This window comes from Halichoerus grypus, chromosome 8, assembly GCF_964656455.1.
Source record: "Halichoerus grypus chromosome 8, mHalGry1.hap1.1, whole genome shotgun sequence".
Lineage (NCBI taxonomy): Eukaryota > Metazoa > Chordata > Mammalia > Carnivora > Phocidae > Halichoerus > Halichoerus grypus.
The window spans coordinates 64,948,804-64,974,730 of NC_135719.1; the positions used below are offsets into that span (position 1 = coordinate 64,948,804).

At 38.5% G+C, this 25,927-nt stretch overlaps 1 protein-coding gene across 9 annotated transcripts in view; it reads right to left on the bottom strand.

Annotated features, from left to right (window-relative positions):
• Positions 1-25,927, bottom strand: part of SEMA6D (semaphorin 6D) — a 590,398-nt gene that overhangs the window by 371,492 nt on the left and 192,979 nt on the right. For all 9 annotated transcript variants that reach the window (XM_078079397.1, XM_078079395.1, XM_078079392.1 and 6 more), the window contains exon 2: positions 6,959-7,039. The gene's annotated coding sequence lies outside the window, so the exon portion shown is untranslated. The remainder of the gene's footprint in view (positions 1-6,958; positions 7,040-25,927) is intronic.

Below are 25,927 nucleotides of genomic sequence, written 5' to 3' on the forward strand. Positions count from 1 at the left end.
CATACCTAACTCCTTTTTTGCTTTGGTGAACTATCCTGGTGAAATCATAATCCTTATTAAAGTCAATCAGACAACCACTCAGTGCCTACACTCATGCATTCTGATATGCCTGATGTTTGGTAGATAATCAAATGAGAACGTCCACACACTCTCACTATCACATCTGTGCCTATCCTTAACTCTCCAATTACTGTGGATAAGTGCCCCATGCTCTTAGTCAAGGTCAGCCTCTCCACTTAGGCACAAAACCTTATCCTGCCCTCTTACTAGAATTATTGCAGCATGCTCCTAAGTGATCTCCCCACTTATACCTTGCCTGCCCACTCCATGTGTCTCCTTCTATCATCCACTCTCAACATGGCAGCCAGATCCTCAGAAAAGTATAAGTCAGATAATCATGCCACTCCTCTATCCAAAACCTCCAAAGTCTTCCCATCTCACTAAGTAAGAGCCAAGTCTTTCATGGTACCAGCTCCCTACATGATCTGGTTCCACACTGTCTCTCAGACCTCATCTCCTACTATCTCTCCCTCTTTCACTCCAACTTCAATGACTTCCTTGCTCTTTTAAAAATATGCCAGGCACCCTTTTGTCTCAAAGCCTTTGTACTCACTGTTCTCACTGCTTAGAAAACTCTAGATATCAGCATAGCTTGCTTCCTCACTTCCTTCACATCTTGCTTCAAAAGGTCTCAAAAGTTCTATCTAGAAAAGCTCTCCTAGGTCACTCTATAATTCAACATCTGTCCCACCCTGCCCTCAACACCTCTATTTTTTCTCTCTGGCACCCATATATATATAAAATACATGTGGGTATATAAAATATGTAAATGCTACATCTTTTAAATTTGTATCTTGCTCAGTGCTCATCTTTTCCACTAGAAGGTAATCCATGGAGGCAAGGGTTTTTATCTGTTGGGTTTACTTCAGTATCCCCAGTACAATGCCTAGAAAGACCTAGTTGGTGATCAATAATTATTTGTTCAATGAAGGAATCAACAAATAAATGGGTATATGAATAACTAGCTAAAGAGAAAACAGAAAGTTATAATGTTTTTCACATGGAAAATTAATATTTAGAGATGGTTATTTTGCTATGAAATCTTCTGTGTATGAAGTCAGGATTTTGGGGGGATCCTAAGATACAACAGTTGTCACAGTGGTGCAGTGACAATATAACAATACAGCTCATTGAGCAACACAAAAACACCAAGATTAAAGTAAATCCTTGAACAATTCTAAAATTATGATGTTTAATCTTAGCAGTAACTGTCACTCCTTGAGGAAAGAGTTATTTGGTAGATCTTGCCCTTTCTGTTTAACCTGCAAAAGTTTCACTTTTGATGATGTGTACTTCCTACTTTCTCAGAAATTCTCTCTCATACACACACACACACACACACACACACACACACACACAAGCAGATAAAGTCTAAAAGCTGACACACATGACCTAGGGGTAGGATGTCAGAACATATCTTTTTGCCTAATACTAGGATGTAATCATAGTATGCCTACACAATTTATGTTTCTCAGCTCCCCTTGCCCTCAACACTCCCAAACAAGCAGAATTTATATTTTTAAGCTTTTAAAATGTTTTCCAGGATCACATTTGTGCCCTTACAATATATTTTTATAATGTATCTTTAGATAGTTAATTAGAATTTTTTGCAGATGGTTGATAAGACACCAGAGAACACATTATTAAAACTATTCCTCCCCCTTCCCACTCAATTCTGAAGAATCCTCCAGTGATATATAAAGATTATCTTTTATCAGAGGCTCTCAATCTATCCCAATTTCCCATAAGTCACTGTGCTCTAATGACATTTTGTCAGATGCAAAACTTAAAAATAAAAGGAGAAAATTCACTTTTGACTTTATTACACCAAAAATGTCTGAATGATAGATGGAACCATTGCAGATATAGTGGTTGTTTGGTTCCTATTGTTAGTCATGTGTTATTTTGATCAGCTGCAAAGGAATAGTGGGTGACTGGAATTGAAAATACTTGTTTGCTGGAGCTTCCATGAAATGCTAATCAAAGTAGTTGAGATTTTAGAGACCCTACTTGAATTTCTATCAATTTCCGTCATTTCATGATCCCATTACTGGGAAGGGTCTTAAGGATTTCTCTTTGCTGATTATATCTCATCTCCATTTTTGCTTTGGGGAGAAGCAGAGGTCAATGATTGAAAAGAGAAATTACCTTTTGAATTGGGAATACTGAAATAATAGTATCCAGATCAGCCAGATCCCAAGAAAATTGTTTCACTGAGTTTTTAGTAGTATGGTCTGCTGTGATGATTAAAAACTACAATTTTTCAGGCTAATTGGGTCAGTTATAAACACACAGAAATCTGTATGGAGTATCCTGAGATAACATTTCTCATACTTAACTTTATTCCTATCTTAATTCTCTTTGGTTACTCTTCCCGGTTAGTTGCAGAATTTTGTGATCCAAAGAAAATTTAAACTAGATTCTAACATAAGAACAGAATGAACCATACCCAAGCTTGAAGGATCATTAGTTACTATTGTTCTCTTAGTAGAATAAATTAGTAGGAATGAAGGTGGGTTTAACAGTCAGAGAAGGTAAAAATGATGCTACCCTGTAGCTGGAGGTCTTGGGACCAGGGAAGAGGATGACAATGTATGTATGTAAACATCTTCACAATGGTGAACTTTAGATGGTGTTCAAATTTTATCCCTAAAAAAACTAAATGGGTGATACTCTTGGTTGGTATTTCATGTATCAGCCAATTTCTCTCACCCACATCCATTAGGTTAACATTCTTCTCTGGCACTCTGGATAAAAATTTGGACACTATGTTTAACTTCATCCATCATTAATAGTCCTTGATTGCTTCTAACATTACTAGATAAACTGGGAACTCTGGAAGATTTTCTGTAACATGTAATTGTTGGAATTTCCTGTTTATTATCTAGGTGATTTTTCTAATAATTATGGCTTTATTCTTTTTTAATTTAAATTCAATTTTATTAACATATAGTGTATTATTGGTTTCAGAGGTACTTTTGTGATTCATCAGTTGCATATAACACCTAATGCTCATTCCATCAAGTGCCCTCTTAAGGCCCATCACCAGTTACCCCATCCCCCACCCACCTCCCCTCTAGCAACCCTCAGTTTATTTCCTGTAGTTAAGAGTCTCTTATGGTTTGTCTCCCTCTGTTTTCATCTTGTTTTTCCTTCCCTTCCCCTATGTTCATCTGTTTTATTTCTTAAATTCCACATATGAGTGAAATCATATATTTGTCTTTCTCTGACTGACCTGCTTCACTTAACATAATATCCTCTAGTTCCATCCACATCATTGCAAATGGCAAGATTTCATTCTTTTTGATGGTTGAGTAATATTCCATTAGATATATACATTGCTACTATAAACATTGGAGTGCATGTGCCCCTTTGAATCACTATGTTTATATCCTTTGGGTAAATACCTAATAGTGCAATTACTGGGCCATAGGGTAGCTCTATTTTTAACTTTTTGAGGAACCTCCATACTGTTTTCCAGAGTAGCTGCACCAGTTTGTATTCCCACCAACAGTGTAAGAGGGTTCCCCTTTCTCCACGTCCTCACCAACAGCTGTTGTTTCCTGAATTGTTCATTTTAGCCATTCTGACCTGTATGAGGTGATATCTCATTGTAGTTTTGATTTGTATTTCCTTGATTAATTATGGCTTTTTTCTTAAAGGACGTGTGATTAACAGTTCTTTGCAGGGGCAAAGACTATGGTGTGTTCAAGCAAACTGTGTTTTTTGACCCAAGACACCTCCCCACCCCCAATTCATATTGACTATGTTTGTAATGAAATGGAGTCAGAAAGTAAAGTCAGGGCTATAGGGGTGTATTTGTCTTAGATATCAAACACTTAAAGTAGGATTTATGGAAGCAGAAGGCTGTGGGTCAATATCCAAAAAAAAAAAAAAAAAAAACTGGATTGTAAACAAGTAAAGGAATTTCTGAGGTGTGAAGGAGAGGAGAAAGGAGACTGGGGAGGGATGGAGAGGAAGACAGGGGCAGGAAGATAAGCAGAAACTCTGGTTTAGTAAAAAATATGTATCTGAAAAAAATTAGAGTGAGAGAAGTCTGGGAAAGACTGATTTACCTCAAGAATCAACCCTAGAGACCCTTTCCTCCCCACCCTACTGACAGGGATGTGTTGTAAATATTTTTTCATTCTTACCCATGCTGTCCTTTTGGAGTAATTCCAGGACACTGAAATTTGGGGTCTATGCATCATAACACCAGAGACTGGTTCAGACACGAGTCAGAGGCAGTTATAACAACTGACTTTTGTGGTTAACACAATTTAGAGAGGAAGCAAATATATTAGAGCCCAAAACAACTGTAAGCCTTTGTTCAATGTGAAGGCATCTGTGATGACCTATTAAGATCCTTTTAGACATAATTTTCAAGTCAGACAAGTGCTATTAATAAGGAATCAACTTTCGGGGCGCCTGGGTGGCTCAGTCGTTAAGCGTCTGCCTTCGGCTCAGGTCATGATCCCAGGGTCCTGGGATCGAGCCCCGCGTCGGGCTCCCTGCTCGGCCAGGAGCCTGCTTCTCCCTCTCCCACTCCGCCTGCTTGTGTTCCCTCTCTAGCTGTCTCTCTCTCTGTCAAATAAATAAAATAAAATCTTTAAAAAAAAAAAAATAAGGAATCAACTTTCTAGCAATACTAAGTTCTGTATAATGATTTTAAGTTTCTCAAAGTGTTTCCCATTTATTATTTTATCTTTTTATAAATCTACAGAGGAGTACAGTGAGTATTAACCTCATTTTACAGAATAAAACCTAAGGCCCAAGAGTTAAGTGACTAAGATCTCAGAGGCAAAAGAAGGAAAAAACAAACAAACAAAAAACTTCTCTAGCTAAGTCAACTATAATGGCAGGATTAGGATTTCGGTCCACTGATTCTTAAATCATTGCTCTTTCTATTATACCCCTCTGCATCAGTGTCTTCTTTCTCAAACAAGTCTGTCTGGCTGACACAGTGTTCTCACACTGCAAAAGTGGCACAGCATTCAGCACTGCCTGGTTCTCTACAGAGATTAGGAGCTCCAAGTCTCCAAGGGACATACCCCAAGGGACACAAATCAGTTCAGCATGATCTACTGGGTTTTTCTGGTAGACTTTCATTCTGGACAACAGAAAACATAATTTGATATACAGGGCTCGGACAAAACTATGACTTCTGTGGTCCAGAAGTGAGTGACTAGACTGCCTCCATGGAGGTTTATTGTTTCATTAAGGCCAATCACATGCATGTTTCTCCTACTTTTGTTTTTCTGCTCAAACTGCCCAGTCTTGGGGATTTTAAAAAGCCCTGTTCAGTTTAACTCTGGCCCTTCTGATATCTGAGATTTAATGACTTTCATTAGGATGTTATCTTGAATTCCATGTATATATGAGAAACCATGACTTATGTATGGGAGTTAGAACTTGGTGGTAGTTCCTAGAAAGCACATCTAAATCATGAAATAAAACATTAAACTCAAATGCAAAGTAATTTAATTTTAAAAGGAATGTGGTATTCAGATAAAAGAAACCATAATAGTACATTCATTTACTTATATGTATGAAAGTGTGAAGTTGTACCGTCATTTTCAGGTATCAGTTTTAAGTAATGCATCTTCCAGGCTATTTAATAATCATCCTTCCATTGTTCCATAAATAGATTATGTGAATACAACCTGTTAAACTAAAAGTTACCGCAATAATATAACTGAATAAAACAGCAGGGCAATTTGAGAGGAATATACTCAGAAGACTAAATTTGAATACTGAATTGCCAAAATATATCCTTTGAAAATTCACGGATATAAGGTCATCTGTGGTATACAAAAAATGGACAAATAAGTTGGTTAAGTCACATTGTGTTCAATGTATTATGGACCTGCTATAAGGCCACATGAAAATGGAGACCAAAACATATGTGGAAAATATACTAAAATGGTAGCCATCAGAGAACTAAAAATGTGGAATATAGTCTCACCCTATGAAGATGTGGCTCACCTTTAAGTTGGTAAAGAATGGGTATTGTTTCTAAATTTAACCTTTTCAGTTCAACAGTTCAGAGTCCAAAGAATATACCTGGGGCAGAGATGATCTTGTCTGACTCCAGTTAACCACAACATGATACATTTTCTACTTTATATTTGAAATGTATCTAGACACTTTGTTCTATTCCATAAAATATGGAAAGTGTAAATAATACTTTATTCAGTACTATATTTGGCCTCAGATCTAAGAGTGTGTGTGTGCACACATATATGTAAATACACGCACAGAGTGGGAGACTTCTCTTTTCAAAACAATCTTCTAATAGCACAATTTGCTATCCATCTGCCAACATCTTCATCATTATGACTCTCTTTTTAAGAAACATCATATGGTTGTGCCTCTGATGTCAACAAGCATCCAGTATATCACCACACCATCAGGCATTCTTCATTTTTATGCAATCACCTAATTGACTACAGATTTGATTCTTTTAGAAACCCAATCTCTGGACCCATACTGAGTCTATGACTGCCCCCTAAGGTGTTAAAAACAGAATCACCTCCCCTTTCATTTGCCCCATTGATCTTAACCTTTGTATCCCTTTGTGCCCTGATAATCATATCTCTTCTGAATAGACACAGTTTCATTGTTCAAAATGGAAACCATTTCTCCTACTTGGTCCAATTGTACAGAAATAAAAAAAAAATCTTGGTATTACTTAGTTTCCCTATTTTTGCCAAAATTCAACATTTATGGATTATAGATTTCTCTTGTATTTACTGTGGTTTTATACAAGGTAATTGAATAGAAACCCATATGGGTAAAAAAAATATTACATATAAACAACTTCACTTTCATATATAGTGTAAAAAACCAGAACCCAGTAATATTTAATGTCCTTCATTGTTATATCTTTAAATCTTACCACTGCAGGCAAATGTGAAAATCCTTAAATCGCTGGCCTCAGTGTTCCCATGTCAACTGGCATATGCTCAGGTTGGTGATCCTGCCAAAAGTCAAAGGAAAGTGTTTATGAGACAGAGCCTGATGGACGATTATTATAATCCTGCATGTCCAGCACTGCCGGCAAGCTTGGTTTATGAATGCCTACTGCTGTTTTAATGATAAGACCTCTTAAACACAGCTGAATGCAGTGCACCAATGGATTATCTTCTTTTTTTTCTTCCCTAACTAGGAGACTGATTATTGATCTCCACCTGGATGCTCTTATTGAGAACACGCCATTCATGAATGCAAGCAAAAAGAATAATGGTGCACACTGCATGGGTAGTTTTAATAAACTGCAATAGAGACACAGTTTCCATGGAAAGAAAAGGAACCAATCCAATCTTAATGAAGTGTGTGCTTACATGACTGAAAAGTCTGTGGACATTCTATGGGCCATGCATTGGATAGTCCCGGGCATCTGGGTTTAACTGAGCACCACATTAGAGTGAATATAGGACCCCAAGGACATCCTATACTCCTACTCCAGGGAGGCTTCCAAGTTCTCCCTATTGCCCTTAGAATAGAAGCTTTGCAGGTAAGAATGGACAGATCTGACTACACTACTGGAACAGAGGGATTTGAACCCAGAAGTGGCTGTAGAGAAACAGAAGGGATATAGGCCCAGTGGGAAACTCGAGAATCCAAAACCTGAATACAGGAGGGTGAAAAGTAGATAAATTAATATCTCCAGGAGCTCTCTGAAGCTGCTTGAAAAACCAGAGAAGCCTTAGGTCAGGAATGAATGGTCCATTGGGCTTAACCCAAAACCTGTGACACTCAACCAACTAGAGATCTTTCAGATACACTCTGGGGTTCCAGGTCTTCTGCTGGTGGGAGGGTACATGAGATATGTATTTCAAATGTATCTGAGTAACTCTGTAGCTTGATCCAGAGTAAGAGATATTCATTCACTTGTTTACCACAGATTTTTTCCTTTCACTTTCAGAACCAAGGTGTTTTAAAGTTAGAAAATGTCAGACATAGTAATACTTATATGGGTTTTTATTCTACCAGGGTATGAGCGTGCATGTTAGTTTTTTAATGCTAAGAGAAGACATAAATTTTATATTCACCATTTGCTAAAGTAATTTTTGGAATTATACATCTGATGTTTTTATATTAAAAAACAAAGCAGAAGTATGGGAATAATTCTTTGATAGCAAGAACACATGCAATTGTGAAGATAAAAATGAGTGTATATACTAAGGAAGCTCCCTTCAGATGAGGGCCACAGAGGTCTCTACACCCCGCATAATGCCTGTCAAGGCATTAACCATACCACAGGCCCTCATCTCCTTGTATTTCAATTGTTCGAAAATGCAAGATTACAAACTTTAGCATAATACACTTACATTTTTCATATATGCTTTCTGAGTTCTGCATTACCTTAACATTTTAAAGGCCAAAGAGTCATTTAGGATAGAATGATCATTAGATTAGTATTATTAAAGACTGAAAATATTTGGGCAAGTATTGAGGAAGGCAATTCTTGAATGTGAGTGTGCATAAGAAGTACTTGGAGGTTTGTAAAAATACAAAAAAATTATTTGCCCCTACTTCCTAAAGATTCTGAATCAAGGGATCTAGGATAGGGTCCAGGACTATATATTTTCAAGGAAAACAGATTACCCTAATACACCTAACCCAAAGATTCAATTTGAGAACTAATTAGTAGAGACCAATTTCAGACCCAGTTAATGAGAAAAACTTTTCTCTTTAACCAGTTCCTTCTTGTGTTTTCTGGCTACAGTTGAGGTAAGTCAAGCACTGAATTTAGCAGAAGTATATGTAAGAGGAACAACAGCTGTAATATTTAAAAAGGGAACTGGCTTTTTAAAAATCAGACATTGCCAACAACAAAACAGGTAAGGTTAATTTGGAGAGAGATATAAACCCAAACTTGTTCCAGTTGTGTTGAGATGCTTTCTGCACAAATGAAGTTATTAAACCAAAAAAAAAAAAAAAAAAAAAAAAAAGCCAAAGCTACACTTTCTCTCACATTAACTATGTTGCTTTTTTTTTTTTTTTTTTAGGATTTTATTTATTTATTTGACAGAGAGAGAGATAGCCAGAGCAGGAACACAAGCAGGGGGAGTGGGAGAGGGAGAAGCAGGCTTCCCGCTGAGCAGGGAGCCCAACACTGGGCTGGATCCCAGGACACGGGGCTCGATCCCAGGACCCGAAGGCAGACGCCCAATGCGCTCCACCAGGCGCTCCACTATGTTGCTTTTTAACATTTGAGTCCAACATCTACTTCGAGTAATAAAGTGCGGCACAATGGCTTTTCACCTGAAATCCCTGAATCCCCACCATCATTTGCCTGCTTAAACAATTTGCAAATGTTATGTGTTCCTGTATGAGGCATTCGCCTTCATCCCATCCCCCACTCCCAGAAAGTCTACAGTTATTTTAAGATGGACACTGACTCATAAGGTTAAGAACCTTTGAATTGGCAGTCTAAGGATGTTGGTTCTAATCTTAGCTCTGCTTCTAACTCGTTTTGTGGCCTTCAGCAACTCACTTCACCTCTCTACACCTCAGTTTTCTCATCTGTGAAATAAGAAAGCTGAACCAGAAAAATCTAACTATTCTTCTGGCTCCTCAGTTCTAGGAAATGCCAATAAAATGGCAACAACTGGGAGGACTGACATGGAATGTATATTGCCATGTCCATTGGTCTAATCTCATTTATGGGGGAGAAAAATAAAGCCTAGAGAGCTTTTCATACAATACCTTATGGTAAAAAATCAAGGACTGAACCCAGAATTTTAGACTCATACATCGATTCACTCTTTTATTCTAACACACAAAAAGTTTATAAAGCTGTATTCCCAGCTTACAGTTTTACTTATTGACCAAGGGAGCATTTCAAGCAGGATTTTCCTTCCTTGGCTGGGAGAGGGGTACAATGTGTCCTTTGGGGTTCTCTCCTAGATTTTCACAGGGAGAGAACATATGCTCAGGTCCCCAGAGAATTGTGCTCTCACACTCACAGCTGTATGACAGACAAGAAAAAGCTGTCTATAAGCTTAAAAAAAACAATAATCAGCATTTGCAAAAGTGCTCTGCGGTATCTTCGGAAGTGTTCCAGGGAGAATTGCTATTATAAAATGATCACTAGGTTCTCTTCTTCTGGATCCTACTCCACATTCAGACATTAGTATTTTAGGTACATCAGTGATACTCATTTACTCATCCAAAGTTCAATAATCAGCAAGTATACCTGGCAACAACAGACCAAGTCCTTGCTCTCATGCAGATTACTGCCCAGCAAGGAACTGTGTCTCCTGGAAGGTCTGCCGCACTCCTGCCAATGTGGACTAAGGGCCAGGGAGAAGTACCGCCTTCCCAAGAAAAGGGCTCATGCTTCCTATAAATTGCCCTTTTTCAAATTTACAAACACAGCTCAGAAGAAACCCTATTACCTTAGTGTGAATCAGTTTACCCAAACAGCTTTCGTTGAACCTAATAAAGCATTAGACTCTGTATGTCTTTCCTCATTCTGTCAATACCTATTTGCTTATCATAATCCAACTCATTCAATAACACCTAGATCAAATTCTCCCTGTTCAATCTTCCAGTATGACTTTATCCTACCTACCTAAGAATGTACAGAGCAATCTCATTTACTTCTCTCATGCAGCACTTGAACTGTAGGAATTCTAGAACTTCACTGGTATATAGGAATTATAAGTCATTGAGTTTAACTTCATTTTATGCATGGGAAAGAGTGGTCTAGAAAGTTGCAGAATAACTGTTAATGAATTATTACAAATCAAAGGGAAAGAACAGGAGAGCAAAAAAAAAAAAACATTTGTTCTGCACTATGTTCTTTGGAAGATATTTTAAGTACATTATTTCAACTAATTCTCAGAAAAATCTTGCTCAGTATATATATTTATTATAAATATTTTCTATCATATTAAATAATTGAAATTATTATAATATAATATATTTTATATATATATATATATAATTATCCCCATTTACAGGTGCAGTAATAAGTATCACAGTGAATAAATAACTCAAACCAGGCCAAACAACTGCAAGTGATAGTTGGCAGAAGTGGGGTTCAAACATAGCTCTGCCTGAGATTGCCAGACCATTTTATGGACCATCTTATCCACCAGTCCCCTCTACTTCCACATGGGAGTCACAGAGATAAGAGGTAAAAGCATTGAAATTCACTGAGAAAGGGGATTTGGGCAGCCCCAGCAATAAATCACAGGTCCCCAACAACTTGGTCAAGGGCCTGCTTCTGAGACCAATTCCCCTTCCCCTATGAAGGCCCAAGAGGATGAAGAAAGGCATGAAAGAGCCATCTTTGTGGGAGAGAAAGCGATGAAGACTGGCAGAATTTGCAAGTATCTGAGCTTCTGGCTGCTTATCAATCAGACGGGCATTGGTAATCACGTTCTAACTTTAAGTTCCAGGAATGATAATAGCTGAGCAGTTGTAAAATGTAAAATCGGTAGGTTTCCACTTTGTATACACCACTCTCAGAGGGAACAGAGGATCTCCTGATCCTTATTTCCAAATATTATCCATCTTATACACATAGGAGGTATTTGGCAGCTTTGCACACCAAAAGGTAGACAGGAATTGGGCATGATGGGTGAACGCAGCTGTTCCCCTGAGGAACAGTAACATTCTGTATCTACTTCAAGTGGACCTTTCCTAATTATTCTGTAATGACAGCCTAAGGACCACTAAAATAATGACAATAACCACACCTTCTGGATATTTAGAATTTTCCACTTTACAAAGTATCTTTACATACACTGTTAATATCCACAAAAACTATATAAAGTGAATAGGATAGTTATTATTTGTCCAATTTTTATTTATTTACATTTTGAACCATTTTTTAAAGAAGGAAACTGAAGCTAAATGAAGTGTTCAAGATAATGTGTAACAATGTAAAAACAATAAAAGTTGAAGTTATTGAGGTCTTGCATTGGGCCACACACCATTGCAAAGTCTATGTAAATTTGCATACTTAATTTGCATAACCACTGCATGAAGTAGGCATCATAATCTTCATAGAAATAAATAATCCAAGGATTAGAGTGGGTAAAATGACTTCCCTAAGATCATACAGCAAGTTAGCACCAGAGCAGGATTCAAATCCAGGCTTAAATCAAAGCCCACAGTCTCAACCAAAATCCGACCTCAAGTCTAAATAAAGTAATAGGATTTCCAGAAGTGTCTTCATTGCCTGAGCATCTGGACTACTTAGCCTGACATGCCCTGCCTTTTGTGCCATTCTGAGGCCTCTGTATCACACCCCAAAATATAGAGAAGTTCAAGTTATTGAACACTTCCATCAAAATTTGTTAGTACCACTCTCCATAATCAGGTAGTTCGAGCAAAATGATCTATGTCAAGTAATGCAGCTACTTGACTTTGTTTCCCTTGTTGTGTTTATGTAGACTGAACTTTGTTGCTTTTCTCACTTTCTCCTATAACTACTGATGGTTACCTGCCTACATATGTGCAAAGCTGTATATAACACATAATGTGCATGCTCAAACAAACCTTTTCCATACTTCTTTCATGGGTTCAGAAAAAGAAACCTGAAGAACTGTGAAGAGAAGAGAGTGAAGAAAGGATATGTTAAAGCTCTTTTCCTTTCAAAGAGCAGTTCTCAGGTCCCCTTGCATATGGCGCCTGTGTGAATGAAAATGTGGCGTGTACTTGGGAAGTGCTGTAGGGCATGTGTCTCTGCATACATATGCATAATGTCCTTTTCACACTTTGGAGTTAACCAGATGCCTGGTTCTCCTGGAAGGGGTTTGGTAACCCACTTGAAATCATGAGGATTCATAACTCATTTATGCAAGCCGCAGAACCCCTCTAGATGACATCTCCTGCTCTAAAGAACGATTGAGACAAAGATGTAATAGAGCTGAAAATGACAATGAAATATTAGCAGCCACAGAGTTTATATGAGGCATTCCGGGTAGATGAGGGAATTATGCAAGTCAGAAGAAGAGCCTTCAGGCAACATGAGAAGCAAAAACAAAAGAAGTAAGAATGTCTAGGTGTCAAGGACTAACTTTGTTACTATGGAAAAGACCCTGAGGCACTGATTCACTGTATAGGCAGGTATGCAGCCCTCAACCTTGGACTCTGTGCTAGCAAGGGCTGGGCAACACTGCTCCTCCATTCACACCTGACCTCTAAAATTACTTAACCCTCTGAAGAAGTGTGTGAAGGTTGGGGGTGGGTAGTTAGGATGGACCTAGGCTCTGCCTTGAGGCGGGACTTTAGGGTCTGATCCTGTTCTCCTGGCACCATCCTCCAATCAAATCATTCCCCATTGATTCTCAAAATTTTTTTCTGAGACACCAAGTTCATGCCATTTCTTTCAACTCCTTCATACCTCCTCCCCACCAACAACACCTCACTCAGGGATGAGATTCCTGTTCCGATGAGAATACAAAGCCCTTTATAATCCTACACAAATTTTTCACTTCCCTCCACATGGAGCTTCTTACATCTCCTAAAACACGTTCAGTTTACTGTACTTTTGCTCTGCTTGTCCCCTCTTCCTTTCTCACTTCTCCACTGGGCAAATTTCCTACTCATTCTTTTAAGAAACAGCTGACACATAAGCAGCTGGGTGAAGACTTGCTCAAACTCTAGGAAAGAGTTAATCATTCCCTCTGCTACGTTCTCATAACCCTGCACACATCTTTACTTGACCACTTAGCATTCACTACTGGAATTGTAGCTTACATATTTTAGCCTGCACAAAACTACGAATTTCTGGAGGGCAAGAACAATGCCTATAAATACACCTTTTTATCCTCTATACCAAGCAAAATACCTAAGATATATTAGCTTAATAAATACATGTTGATTGCAAAAAATGAATGAATGACTCCATTTCCCTCCCATGTGCTTTTAGCAAATTAGAATGATTCTTCATCATTCTTTGATATACTGTAGTGGCGTTATTGAAGGAAAAAAAGCTATCTCTGGAAGGCAACAGATCAGAGTACTGGCTTGGCATCTTTGTCTTGAAACCTATCCCTTTTGCCAATTTCTTCTTAACTATAAAGGACACCCCTCTGTTATAATGCTAGGGCTTTCTCAGGTCACAGGATTAAAGCTCCCAGGAGAGAAGTAGTGTTGTATGCTTCAAAGAGCTTGGGTTTTGTAATGAGATGGTCCTTGGCTCAAATCGAGGTGTAGCCTCTGGTAGTAATGGGAGCTAGAGCAAGTTTCAGAATCTAGCTGAACTTTAGGTCCCTCCTTGGTAAAATGAGGATGAATACTTACCCTATAAGGCTATTATCAAGATCAAATTAAATTATAGCTGCCCACAACATAGCTCATTGTAGGTTCTCAGTAAACTGTAACATTTATTTTTTACAGCTTCAGCCACAATCCCTCCACTTCTGAGCCCTCACAAAGTTCTTTTTTTCTTCTAGAATAAGGATTATCCTTGGTGGGTGGTTAGAAGATGGTTTATACACCATAATCATCTAGGGTGATTTTCCATGTTATACTCCCACATTCACTACTTGTGTAGTGTACTAGGACTGTTGCAGAGTTGTGTATATTTTGTGTATATTTTATTTCTCAGAAGTTATCATATAGAAAGGAGATTGAGAATCACTTCTCTAGAATTACCTTGGAAAGTCTTGCTCTTTATTTTCACAGCCATAATTCTAACTGGGACCCTAAACCTCTCACCTTAAAATTGGCATAGCTTCCTAGCTGACCTTCCTATTTAGAGATTTTCCTCTTGTCAATCTATCCTATATATAATAGCAGGAATCCTATTATATATAGGATAGATTGACAAAAGGAAAACGAACACTCAGTAGTCCCCACTGGGAGAACTAGTTACCTTTCTCCTGAGACCCCCTGCAAGCTCTTTCACACCTTTGTGCCTTTGCTTATGCTCTTGCTTCTAAACGGAGAGTCCTTCCCTTCCCTTCTAGTCTCTATCCCAGCCCAACCCATGTAGCCAAAGAATTTCTACGCATGGTTCAAGACAAACTCAGGTAGAGCTAACCATCTCCTCCACTGTGCCACCACTGGACCCAGCTCACCTCTATTATTGCATTCATCATATTCTGTTACAAGTTATTAGTTTATAGCCTTTCTGCTGTACTAGGTTGTGAATTCTTTAAAGGAAGAAATAGTGTCTTAATTATTCATGTATCTCCCCAGCAAGTACATACTCACTAAATTTTTACTGAATTGAATTGGATTGAACTGAGATGAAGCCCTGTTCACACCCCATTTCAGCATTTAACTTGCTACTGCCACCTCCTAGGATGGGTGTTATGTGTGTGTGTACAGCATGTACTTCTGGGGGTCTCTCATCATTTCCACATTTTTTTCCATAGGCCCTTTCCAGACAAAGATTGCACAAGAAGAGTTGCACATCTACCGGTCAAGTTCATTTCAGACCCCAGGGAAGCTGGGCAAGCTCTCTAGCCAACTCATGGATTGTGAAAAACAGCTTTTGTTAAAACACCTTATTGCTTCCTATTCATTAAATCCAAACTCCCTCCGGTGGACTGCAGGATGGTACTGCCAACTTGACTGAAACTCCACCCAATCTAACTGCCTGGACTGGCCTAGAATGTATAACTGCTTCTTTTTGTGATTGTCCTGTGAACAGGACAGGTTTCTGTGCCCACATGTCTCTCTCTGTCTAGTGGGTGACACTGCTGCAGGCTAGTAGCACTCTGGTATATTCATTCTTCTGTGATGAACGTGTTAGCCTCTTGGAGTCCCAGGAGTTGTTGGCTTATTCCTCAATTCAATGTTTATTCATTCATTCATCAAACATTTATTGATCCTCTTTCCTTACATCAAAGGCTATGGTAAGTCCTAGGGAAATAAAGATGCATAAGAAAAAGATTTTGGTGCTCAATTAAGTCACCCAGGACAGGGAGAAGATAGAACATAAACAAAGAATGACACTATAATAAGACAAGTGGAAAACAGATATATGGGCATAATGTCAGAGGGGCCCCAGTGGAAGCAGATAAAAAGAATCTGATGTCTTTTCCCACGTGTTAGCTCTGTAGGAAACCTGAAAGCACCCAACACAGACATCTTACTTGGGCCCCAAATATCCCTCGTGAACCCAAACATGGTGGAGAAAATTGCTAACCCTATCACAAAAATTATTGCTGCAGTTACGGGAGTGGCTCTGAGAGCCCAAATTTCCCCTCTGAGAAGCCTATCAGTAGAAGGGCTGTAGTGTGATAATAGAATAGTGTTGCTCTCTCATTGAAACATCTTAAAATCTCTGTTCTTCAGTATATGTAACACCCTGACTTTGACCAAGTATAAGATACAGTATATAACTGAGAAGGAAATAAAGATAAGGTGTACTCAAGAAGAACTTTCAATAAAACCCTGCTTCAGCTCTAACTCAACAACTGTGCTGTCCAGTACATTAGTCACTAGCCACAGGTAGTTATTTAAATGTAGATTACTTACAACTAAATAACATTACAGTTCTGCAGTTGCATCAGCCACATTCCACGATTTCAATTGGACAGATACCGAACATTTTCATTATCATAAAAAAGTTCTATTGGATAATGCTGCTCTAGAAAACAATCTAAAATTTGTATTCATTGATTCAACTATTTCATAATTTTATAACTTGCTTACTTTGTAAAAGACTCAGTTATGGCTTCTGGAGAAGGCAGATATTAAAAGTAAAAGTTACCTATTTTTGAAGGGCTCACAGTCTGGTGGGATGATAAATATTTTTTAAAAAGGAAAAAAGCTGGACATTGAGTAATGGATAGTATGAGTGCATGAGACAAAACAGCCTAATATATGCTCTAAAAAGTAAGAGAAGACCTCAAAGAAGAGGTGACACAACATGATTCTTGAAGAATGAGTAGTTACTTTCTTAATTTACCAGTGGACAGGGCACTAAAGATGGTGAGAACAGTACATATGGAATCACAGGACATGGAAGAGCTTAGAACCCTGCAAGTCATTTAGCATTCCTAGAGTGGAGTGTAAACTTCTGGGAAGAAGTCGGGTGAGAACAGGCTGGCAAGGTGGATGGCACAGTGTTCTAAAGGATATTGGGTGAGTAGGAAGCCAGAGGAAGAGAGGTTACAAATTATAACACAGCGATTAATAGCATTGATATTATCCGAAACTAGGTTTCTACTCAAAATCTGCCACTGTTAGCTTTATTATCTTGGCAAATTTTTAAATCTCTTGGAATCCCATTTTTCTCATCTGGAAAATGGTGTTAATAACCCTGCCAACCTTTTACGATTTTTGTGTAGATTAAATGAGGCCATGTGTTTGTCACAATGCCTGGCACGTGTTAAATAATCAAAAATGAAAGTTATTGTAATTTATAAAAGGAATGTGGAGTTATGAAAGGATTTGAGCAGAAGAATAAAATGATTATATTGTATACAGAAATAAGACACAAGACAATTACCTATGTCAATAATAATAATAAAACAATAGCTAATATTTACAGAGTATTTACCAGGCATCAGGCATGATTCCAAGCGCTTTAAATAAGCTAATCGTTTAATCCTCTCAACAACCCTATGAGGTAGGCTACCATTACTATCTCCCTTTTACAGATGAGGAAATGAAGGCACAAACAAGTTAAATAGTTTGTCTCACTACTAATAAATGACAGAATGGGATTCAAACCCAGACATCCAGCTCTTGAATCTCTATCCTTGGCTCCCAGGCCATTCTGCCTCTGTTAGAAATTCTTTGACAAAAGTGTGCCTGATTTTATATTGGATTATTTCCCACCACAGCATGGCTTCAAAATAATTTTATGTAAGTACAGATCTTCAAAACAACATTCTCACACCATGAAAGCTAGTAAGCCAGTATGTGTGCTGCAGAACTATTCCACAGAAGGTCATCTGGATAGAAACGGACAAATGCTTGATAAATTGTGTATCATTAGAAGGGTAGGTTCAAAGCTCCCTTGGATAATCCAGACATGATTGTAATTCCAGAGATTCCTCAACAATAGCGTCCGATAACAACCTCTCATAAAAGTCGGCTTTTTCTCATGAAAATGGGGCTAATGTGTGCCTCATAGGTTTGTAAGAAATATTAAATAAGAGAATGGGTAGAAAGGATTTTGCACGGTGTGTTCACTGACAAGTATCTCTTGTGGCTACAATTTTTGTTCTTTTAATTAAAGCATCATTGTCCAATACAAGGTCTGCTGAGTCTTGAAAAACCTTTCTTAGGACTCACTGGAACTCTCTTAAACATATTAAGGATGGAGAGGAGGGTATCATAGATGTGAAATTCTTCAAAACAAACATGTCCCAGTCTATGACCTAAATTCCAATTCTCCTTATTTAAGACCTTTTCTGGTTAAATTTCAAAAATACGTCCCTGTTTTTACCTGAATCTGGGCCCAGATGAGCCAACAAATTACTGTTTTTATTGACTGACCTCACCAAAGGACTCATCTCTCAAGGAAGTTCTTCCAATTGTCTTTTCATCTGATAGTCTGTCCTTTAGTTTGATGTTCATCTCCAGGTAATTCCACTTTAATGAGTGAGATAACATAATTATCCTTCAAATTTGTTCCATGCTTTTGGAGCAGCCTCTCCCCGAGGAGCCTTGGCTAGCATGACCATGGTTTCTGCAGCATAAGGTACTGGCCTGGGTCTCAGCCCTGGCCAAGGGAGCATGCTCTTTCTTGCTGATGATGGCAAGTAATAATTATGGAAGCACAGATCCTCAAACCACAAATCCCCTATTTTTGTTCTTACAAATTTGGTAGAATCAGAAAGCAGATCTAGGCATCAGCCAGGAAGCCAGAGGAGTTGAAGTCTAGGAAGCCAGGATTTGGGAAGAAAAGAGGTTTAGGTGGCTGATATATAGTTCCCAGGCCCTGAGTTGAGTGAAATTCTTGGAGAGATTCAGCAGGATGGTGGCTGGTAGGAAAATCAGTAAGTTGAATGTTGCTTTGGCACTTGATTAAAAGCAGATTGTTGTGAGCTGAGTTGTCATGGGAATCTCACTGGACTAGAAAGCTCACTGTGGGTTTGTGGCCTAGAATTACCAGCTATGTGACCTTGAGCAAATCACTTAACCTCTTCTCTTCTCTGTTGTTTTTTCTTCACTAAAATGCAGATAATAATAGAAAATAATAAAAACAGCAGAAAGATTTTTGTTTTTAACTGAGAAAATATACAGTAGTTTATAATTTTACACGTGCCTATAAATTTACAAAATACTCTCATGTAAAGAATTTATGTGAAAGCCCTTGGCAAGACTAGTGGTTCACAAGTGTTAACTAAAGTATAGTCATATCAATCTTTTAGTGGTGCATTCTAATGACTATTTTTAAGGCACAAAGAGGCTAAGTATCTTGACCAAGGTTTTGCTGGTGATAAGTTTATCCAGACAGTGTGGACCCTCACACAGGGGCCCCAAACACTCTCTAGAGGAGAGCCCTACAGTCACTGTAGCTTATCTGAGTTGCAAAGGCAAAAGCATCAGGTTGGTTCCTGAGAGACTGATGACAGCTACTCAGCGCCATCAGCCGACTTCAGGACTCCCACAGCAATGGCCATGGCACCACCCAATACTACTCCCTTGCTCTCACTTCCGAGTCTTCATACTCCTCCCTGTGTCTAAAATTACAATGTCTTCCCTCTTCTGTGCCAAGCCATATCTCTCCATTCCTTTAAATTCTCAGCTGAAGTCTCAGGGTCATGGGGAGTAGGGATTAAAATGGATTTCATCAGCCTTTCAGGATATTTAAGAAGCAAAACAACAACAAACCCCTTGTTCATCTTATTGGCATAGACGCAGACTCTGGGACCCTTGGTCCTACTCTGAAGACTCACCAAAGATAAGCAGAAGTTCAGGAATTTATAGCCTGAAAAGTGAGGCATCTATGACTTTAGATGGTTTGAAAGGGTATCTTATTTGATAGCAGCCAATAAAGCAGGGGACAGTGCCAGATCAGATAAGAAGAAAGAACATCTCTGGCCAGAATTAAAAAGGCTATTTTGGGATATGTCAAAAGGAGTAAAGCTAGATTGAAAATGACTGCAAAGGTGATTAAATGGGTGAGAACAAAGAGAACACTTCCTGAGTTCTGGCTAAGAAGAGAACAATTCTTAATCATCTTTTAATTGTACTTCATAATTAGCCAAATCACAAATGTCATGGTTGGGATTAGAAGATTTTTCATTAGGCAGACACTGTTCTGGATTTTTGCTAGGGAAAGTGTCGGGGGCTGGGGGGGGGGGTGAGTACTGAAGGGCTTTCAATTTGTGTAGCGATTTGAGAAACTAGGTTTTATAAGCATATTTGTTCATAAAGCACATTTTGAAAGATACTGTTGTTCTATTTTTGTCTTTTTTCTCATTCCAAAGGAAATGAGAAACAGCAATGGAAATTTTTCCAGAGGAACAAAATCTCAGCAAACAGTGAAGCAAACAGCCACTGGAAACTGCTTATGAAGCTCCTAGAGATAATGGATATATGATATCATAGTTATGTTACAACATCTTCAGTGACAAGTGGTGAAGAGCAAGAAAATGCTGAAGTTCCATCTGAATGAGTTATTCCACACTAAATATTTTTAATTGGTATCACAGAAGGCATGGGAAACAGGTTAATTACTTACAGAAATAAAACAATAAAATCACCTCTAACAGGCATGCATATAATATATCAATGTATAATTTCTGCTGGGGAAGCAAACCCTTTCCAAATTAGAGGGAGTTAAGAAAAAGTCTGTGAGAAAAATAATCATACTTCTGAATAGCTTGCTGGTTACATCTTCATTCATTCTTTGAACATTTATCTAACACCTCTTATGTGTAAGACACTTTGCTCATGAATTGCAAAAACAAATTAAAATACATGATCTGCCCTCATGAAGCCTGAAATCTTGGCAGAAAAACAAACATTTTTTTTCCTCATCTACACCCTCTCTTCTCTCTACGTCTCTGTGATTTCATTTGGTTTATAGCTTTGAATAAGTTCTCCAGGCAGACTAGTATCTGAATGGTATCTCTAGCTGACCCATAATATGAGCAAGACCCACGTACCTAAGTAGGCCCAAGCAGGCCTGTTGGTCGTCTACACAGAAGGCGTAGAGCTCTCAAAACAAGTGTGTCCAAATCAGAGCTGGCCATTTCTCCCATTCCTGCTTCAGTCCAACCTCTACTAGTTGTTCAAGTCCATCAGCAAAAAAAGCTGATGTGGCAGAGAAACAGGATGTAGGAACAGACCCTGAAGGGCCCCATACTTGGTTTAATGCTCTGCTATCACTGTCCGAAGATTCCTAATAATTTTATCTTTCAACTTGTGTTTTGTATGAGAAGTCCAACGAGGCAATGGAACATGTGTATAAGGAGAAAAGATACCCAGATGAAAGGAAAACCTTGATATTTTAGTATCTTTACTGGTGTTTTTTTCCTGTTTTTGGAACAGAACCCCACATTTTCATTTTGTACTGGGGCCTGTAAATTGAGTAGCTGATCCTGTGTATGAATATCACACAAATCAGATTCAGGTGGTATGGTCCTTCCCCCATGTTTGCACTCTATCCTCGTGGTGCTACCCTGCCCCATTCCTTTCCTCCTTGCTTCCTGCTGTGGGTTTTAAATTGGTCTGAGCATCGGCATTTGGTCTTTCTGTTCCATGACCCCTGGAATAGTTTGACTGGCAATGGACTTGGGGCTACCACTGCATCACAGCATTTCCCCACATGATAGCACTTGGCCCTTGGATAGATCTTCTCTAACCTGTGTGCGTTCTCCAGAGCAACAGGCGATGATACTCAAATGGTTTCTTATTCTTTCAAAAGGATGTGCTCTTTTTGTACCATGTAACGGTCAACAAAATATCTTTCTGACAATCCATGGAAAGTCTAAAAAATAAAAAGAGGCACAGTGAACCTCTTATTGCAGCTTTCTGCTTTGAAAATCAGGGTTTGCTCCACAGGATTTGACTATTCCATTTGACTTCTCCATTGACAAAGCCAATGAAGATTTGCATCTTAAATTTCACAACTTTCCAATGACAGTTTCAAACTCTCACTCCCCAAAAGCAGAAATGTTTTTGAAATCCCAGGAGTACTCTTTGAAGAAAATCTCTTCCCCCTCACAGTGCTTAGTAGAACAATGTCCTATAATATATTTTGCAAAGTACAACTAATTGAAGCACTTTGTCTTTCTTAGTTTCCTACATTTCAAAATACATATTATGTATGTAATTTTGTAAATCAGGTGTACTGTATGCCTTACCTTTATGTATTTGGGAATTTCATCATTTCTTAGTTTTTTAAAAAAAATGTCAAGGAAATCTACAAATTTGGGGGGCAAGGCATCTTCAAAAAACATATCTGTAAGACCACAGAGATCTTAATGAGGTTTGCTTTGGTCAAAAATGGCAAAAGGGAAGAAGTGAAAGATTACCTTTTTCTTCACTTAAAAAATAGGCATCATAGGTTGCCACTTCACAGTAATGTCTTAATATTCTCTCATTTAATTATGTAAATCATCAAAGAAGGCTGCTGTTTATGGTAATTTGCACGTGTGGAGATCTGCTTCCCAAGGTAAGCTAATTTAAATCAAATTATAACTAAGGGAGATTTACCACTTGTTGATTTAGACAGACAATCATTTATAACTCCACCAAACGGCTAGCGAAGATGGCAGGATTTGAAAAGTGAGGTGAAACAGTGGTGATTCCGCTGTGAAAGGAATCAGCTGAAACGCTACGGTAGGATTTAGTATTCCTATTGATGTCAGCAAGAACTGAAGCCAGCCTCTTTTGTGAGGGAAGTGATTAGTGAATACCATTGACCCTCACTACCTCCACATTCAAGCCTTCCTTTACACATGAAGTTAAAGGCTGTTCTTCCCAACTAATTCACCACTGTCTTTTAATACAAATCCAGCCCTCTTCAGAATCTGCCTGCATTCTAGTTGCATAGTTGTACCAAGTGCTGTATGTAACGGAAAAAAGACCATTGTGAACCGCTGAAGTGTTCATGTGTCCCCAGCTCCTTTCTTTTCTTTTTTTTTTTTTAACCATTAAAGATACTCCATTTCTGTTTGAGAAACTAAGCATGTACAAATTCATTCTTTGTTTTAGGGGCACATTTGTTACAGTGAATCCCTCCTTAGCTAATGCGACTGGCCATGTGGGTCTCTGATAGACCAAGAAAGGTACACCTCCTCCTGGCTGCTGACACAGGTGTCTGTGACAATGGCCACAACTTGGATTTGGCAACAAGTTGTATAGAAAGTATAGCAAACTGATTAAGAGAGTGGGCTTAAGAACCAGAGAGAACTGGGTCCAAATACCCATCCTGCCACTCACTTGCTAAAAAATCCTTAAGAAATTTCCTCAGCCTCTCTGAACCTCATTGTTCTTATGAAAATATAGCATTAATTATACATTATTCCTAAGATTCACATGATGACTTAACAAGCCAATGCATATAAAGCACAAAGCTTTACATAAATGTTCATCTTCAAAAAATAGCAGCTATGAATAATAACAATAACAATGATGATACTGCAGTGTTATACATGGAAAATGAGCGATTTCCAATATACTTATGGCTAAACAGTAAACAAAACCTTTTTCATTCTCCATAAGAACTTGACCTTCATTTAACTTTCAAGCTGGGTTAATCTTTTAAGAGTAATATGTTGGCTATGTTGCTAATAAATGTTGCTTATGATGAATTGTGGCCCATGATTCAGAAATTGCATCTGGATTGGGAGGCATGTACATGAACTATAAACACCTGGTAGGAGACCACCTGGGACTTCCCTGGGTGTGCTGAATTTGTCACTGACATGTCCTTTGTGGGGACCGTGGAAATTATGCCTGTACTATTGTTATTATAAGAGAAACTGGCTCTTGGAGCATGCTGCTTTGAAGTAGCTGCCCAATTTAGACCCTTTCTCCTTGCAGCTGGCCTGCACTACACAGAATTCTGTGAAGACTCCCACAGAAGAGAAATGCCTCGGGATGTCCTGCCAATATGCTAGGTTTCCTATCCAGGTCCATCTAAGTGAATATGCTGCCCCAGTATCTTCTATGATAATCTTGTGGGTCTGAAAGCTTAAGTATGCCCAAGGAAACACTCTGTAGATACTGAAGAATATTTCAATTTATTTTTTTGGCCACCAAGGCATATGTTTGAAGACTAAGAGTATGGTGACATTCGGATAATATAGGTTCTGGATCAATTATGGATATCTATGGAATACCAACAATTTCCCCTGCTTATATGTATTTTCCCATTTCCTTGAGGGGGACATTTCTGCTACTGATGATTCTTAGGGACTGGTGAAGCCATCTGGGGAGGCCAGAGACTTCTTGATTAGAGTCAGTTCACAAATGTAATCTTCTCAGTATGTCACATGAAGGTGGCCAAATGGAAGAAAAACACAGACCTGCTGGAGATGAGTTTCTCTCCAGAGACCTCTTCAGTGGCCCTCTAAATGGCAATGGCAACCAGAGATATCCCTCATTTTCATTAGAAGACTTTACTCACCCTGGTGGCAACCTGGGGTTCCTGGAGAGAATTAAGCCCTAGTGCCACAAAGCATCTATATTAGTTTCTTGTGGTTGCTGTAACAAATTACCACAAAGTTAGTGCCTTAAAACAACACAAATTTATTATCTTACAGCTCCAGAAGTCAGAGGTCTGAAATGGGTCTCACTGGACTAAAATCAAGGTGTCAGCAGGGCTGTGTTCCTTCTGGAGGCTCTGGGGGGGATGATCTATTTTCTTGTTATTTTCCAACTTCTACAAGCTGCCTGCATTCTCTGGTTTGTGATCCCTTCCCCCATCTTCAAAGCCAGCTGCATAGCCTCTTCACATCGGTCTCTGACTTTGACCTTTCTGCCTCCTTCTTTGACTCCTTCTTTGACTCATTCTGGTGATTATATCCCACTCACCCAAGCAATCTAGGATAATCGTCCCATCTCAAGATCCTTAACTTAACCACCTCTACAAAGTCCCTTTTGCCATGTGTGTACAGTAACAGATTCACAAATTCTAGAGATTAGGAAGTGACTAGTTTGTGTGTGGGGCCACTACTCTGGAATCCTTTGTTTATAATAAATATATAATATATAATATATATATAATATAATAAATTAACTTATCTCTTGTGCAACTAAAATGGTGCCAGTTATGTACCATCGCCAGAAGAATTGAGAAAACAGTCATTCAAATCATTTTGGTGTCCTATGAATTGGATGAGTAATTTCAGTTGTGAAAGAGTGCTTGGTGAGAACAGTACCTTAAATGAATAGGAAATGAGACACTTTTAGTGACAGTAGTTTTACAAATTCTTTTAAAAATTGGATAGAAAAGTAGGCAAAGGAGGTGGACCATAAAAATTAAGTGTGAGCCCAGAAAGCATATGGTGGTGATTTTAAGATGCATTGTTGGGTGTAAGTATATCTATTAAGAGAGAGAGATTAGGGTAACAGGAGTGGGAGAGAATGTAAATATGAATAGCTGGTGCCCCTAAATTCCATCTTTTCTAAAAAGGTACCAGCTATCAAAGTTGTCTTTCTTTCTTTTTAAAAAATATAGCCTTTATTCTAATGACCCTTGCATACTTCAGTGACTACTCCCACAAGAAATATTCCGCAAAAAAATGCATGTGTGTAAAAACCATACAAGAGCTAGTTTCACTCCTCTTGCCAAAAAAATCAATAGTTGTTTCTGTCCCCAAATTTCATCTTGGGCCTCTGTGTGAAATTTAGTGTTGATAGGTCATTCCAGTCAGTGTGAGTTTATATACAATTTAGTATTAATTTCCAGCCAACTGGAAACGAAGGAACTCCAGTTAAACAGAGTCACTTCTCCCTAGTATGCTTGACATTGCCT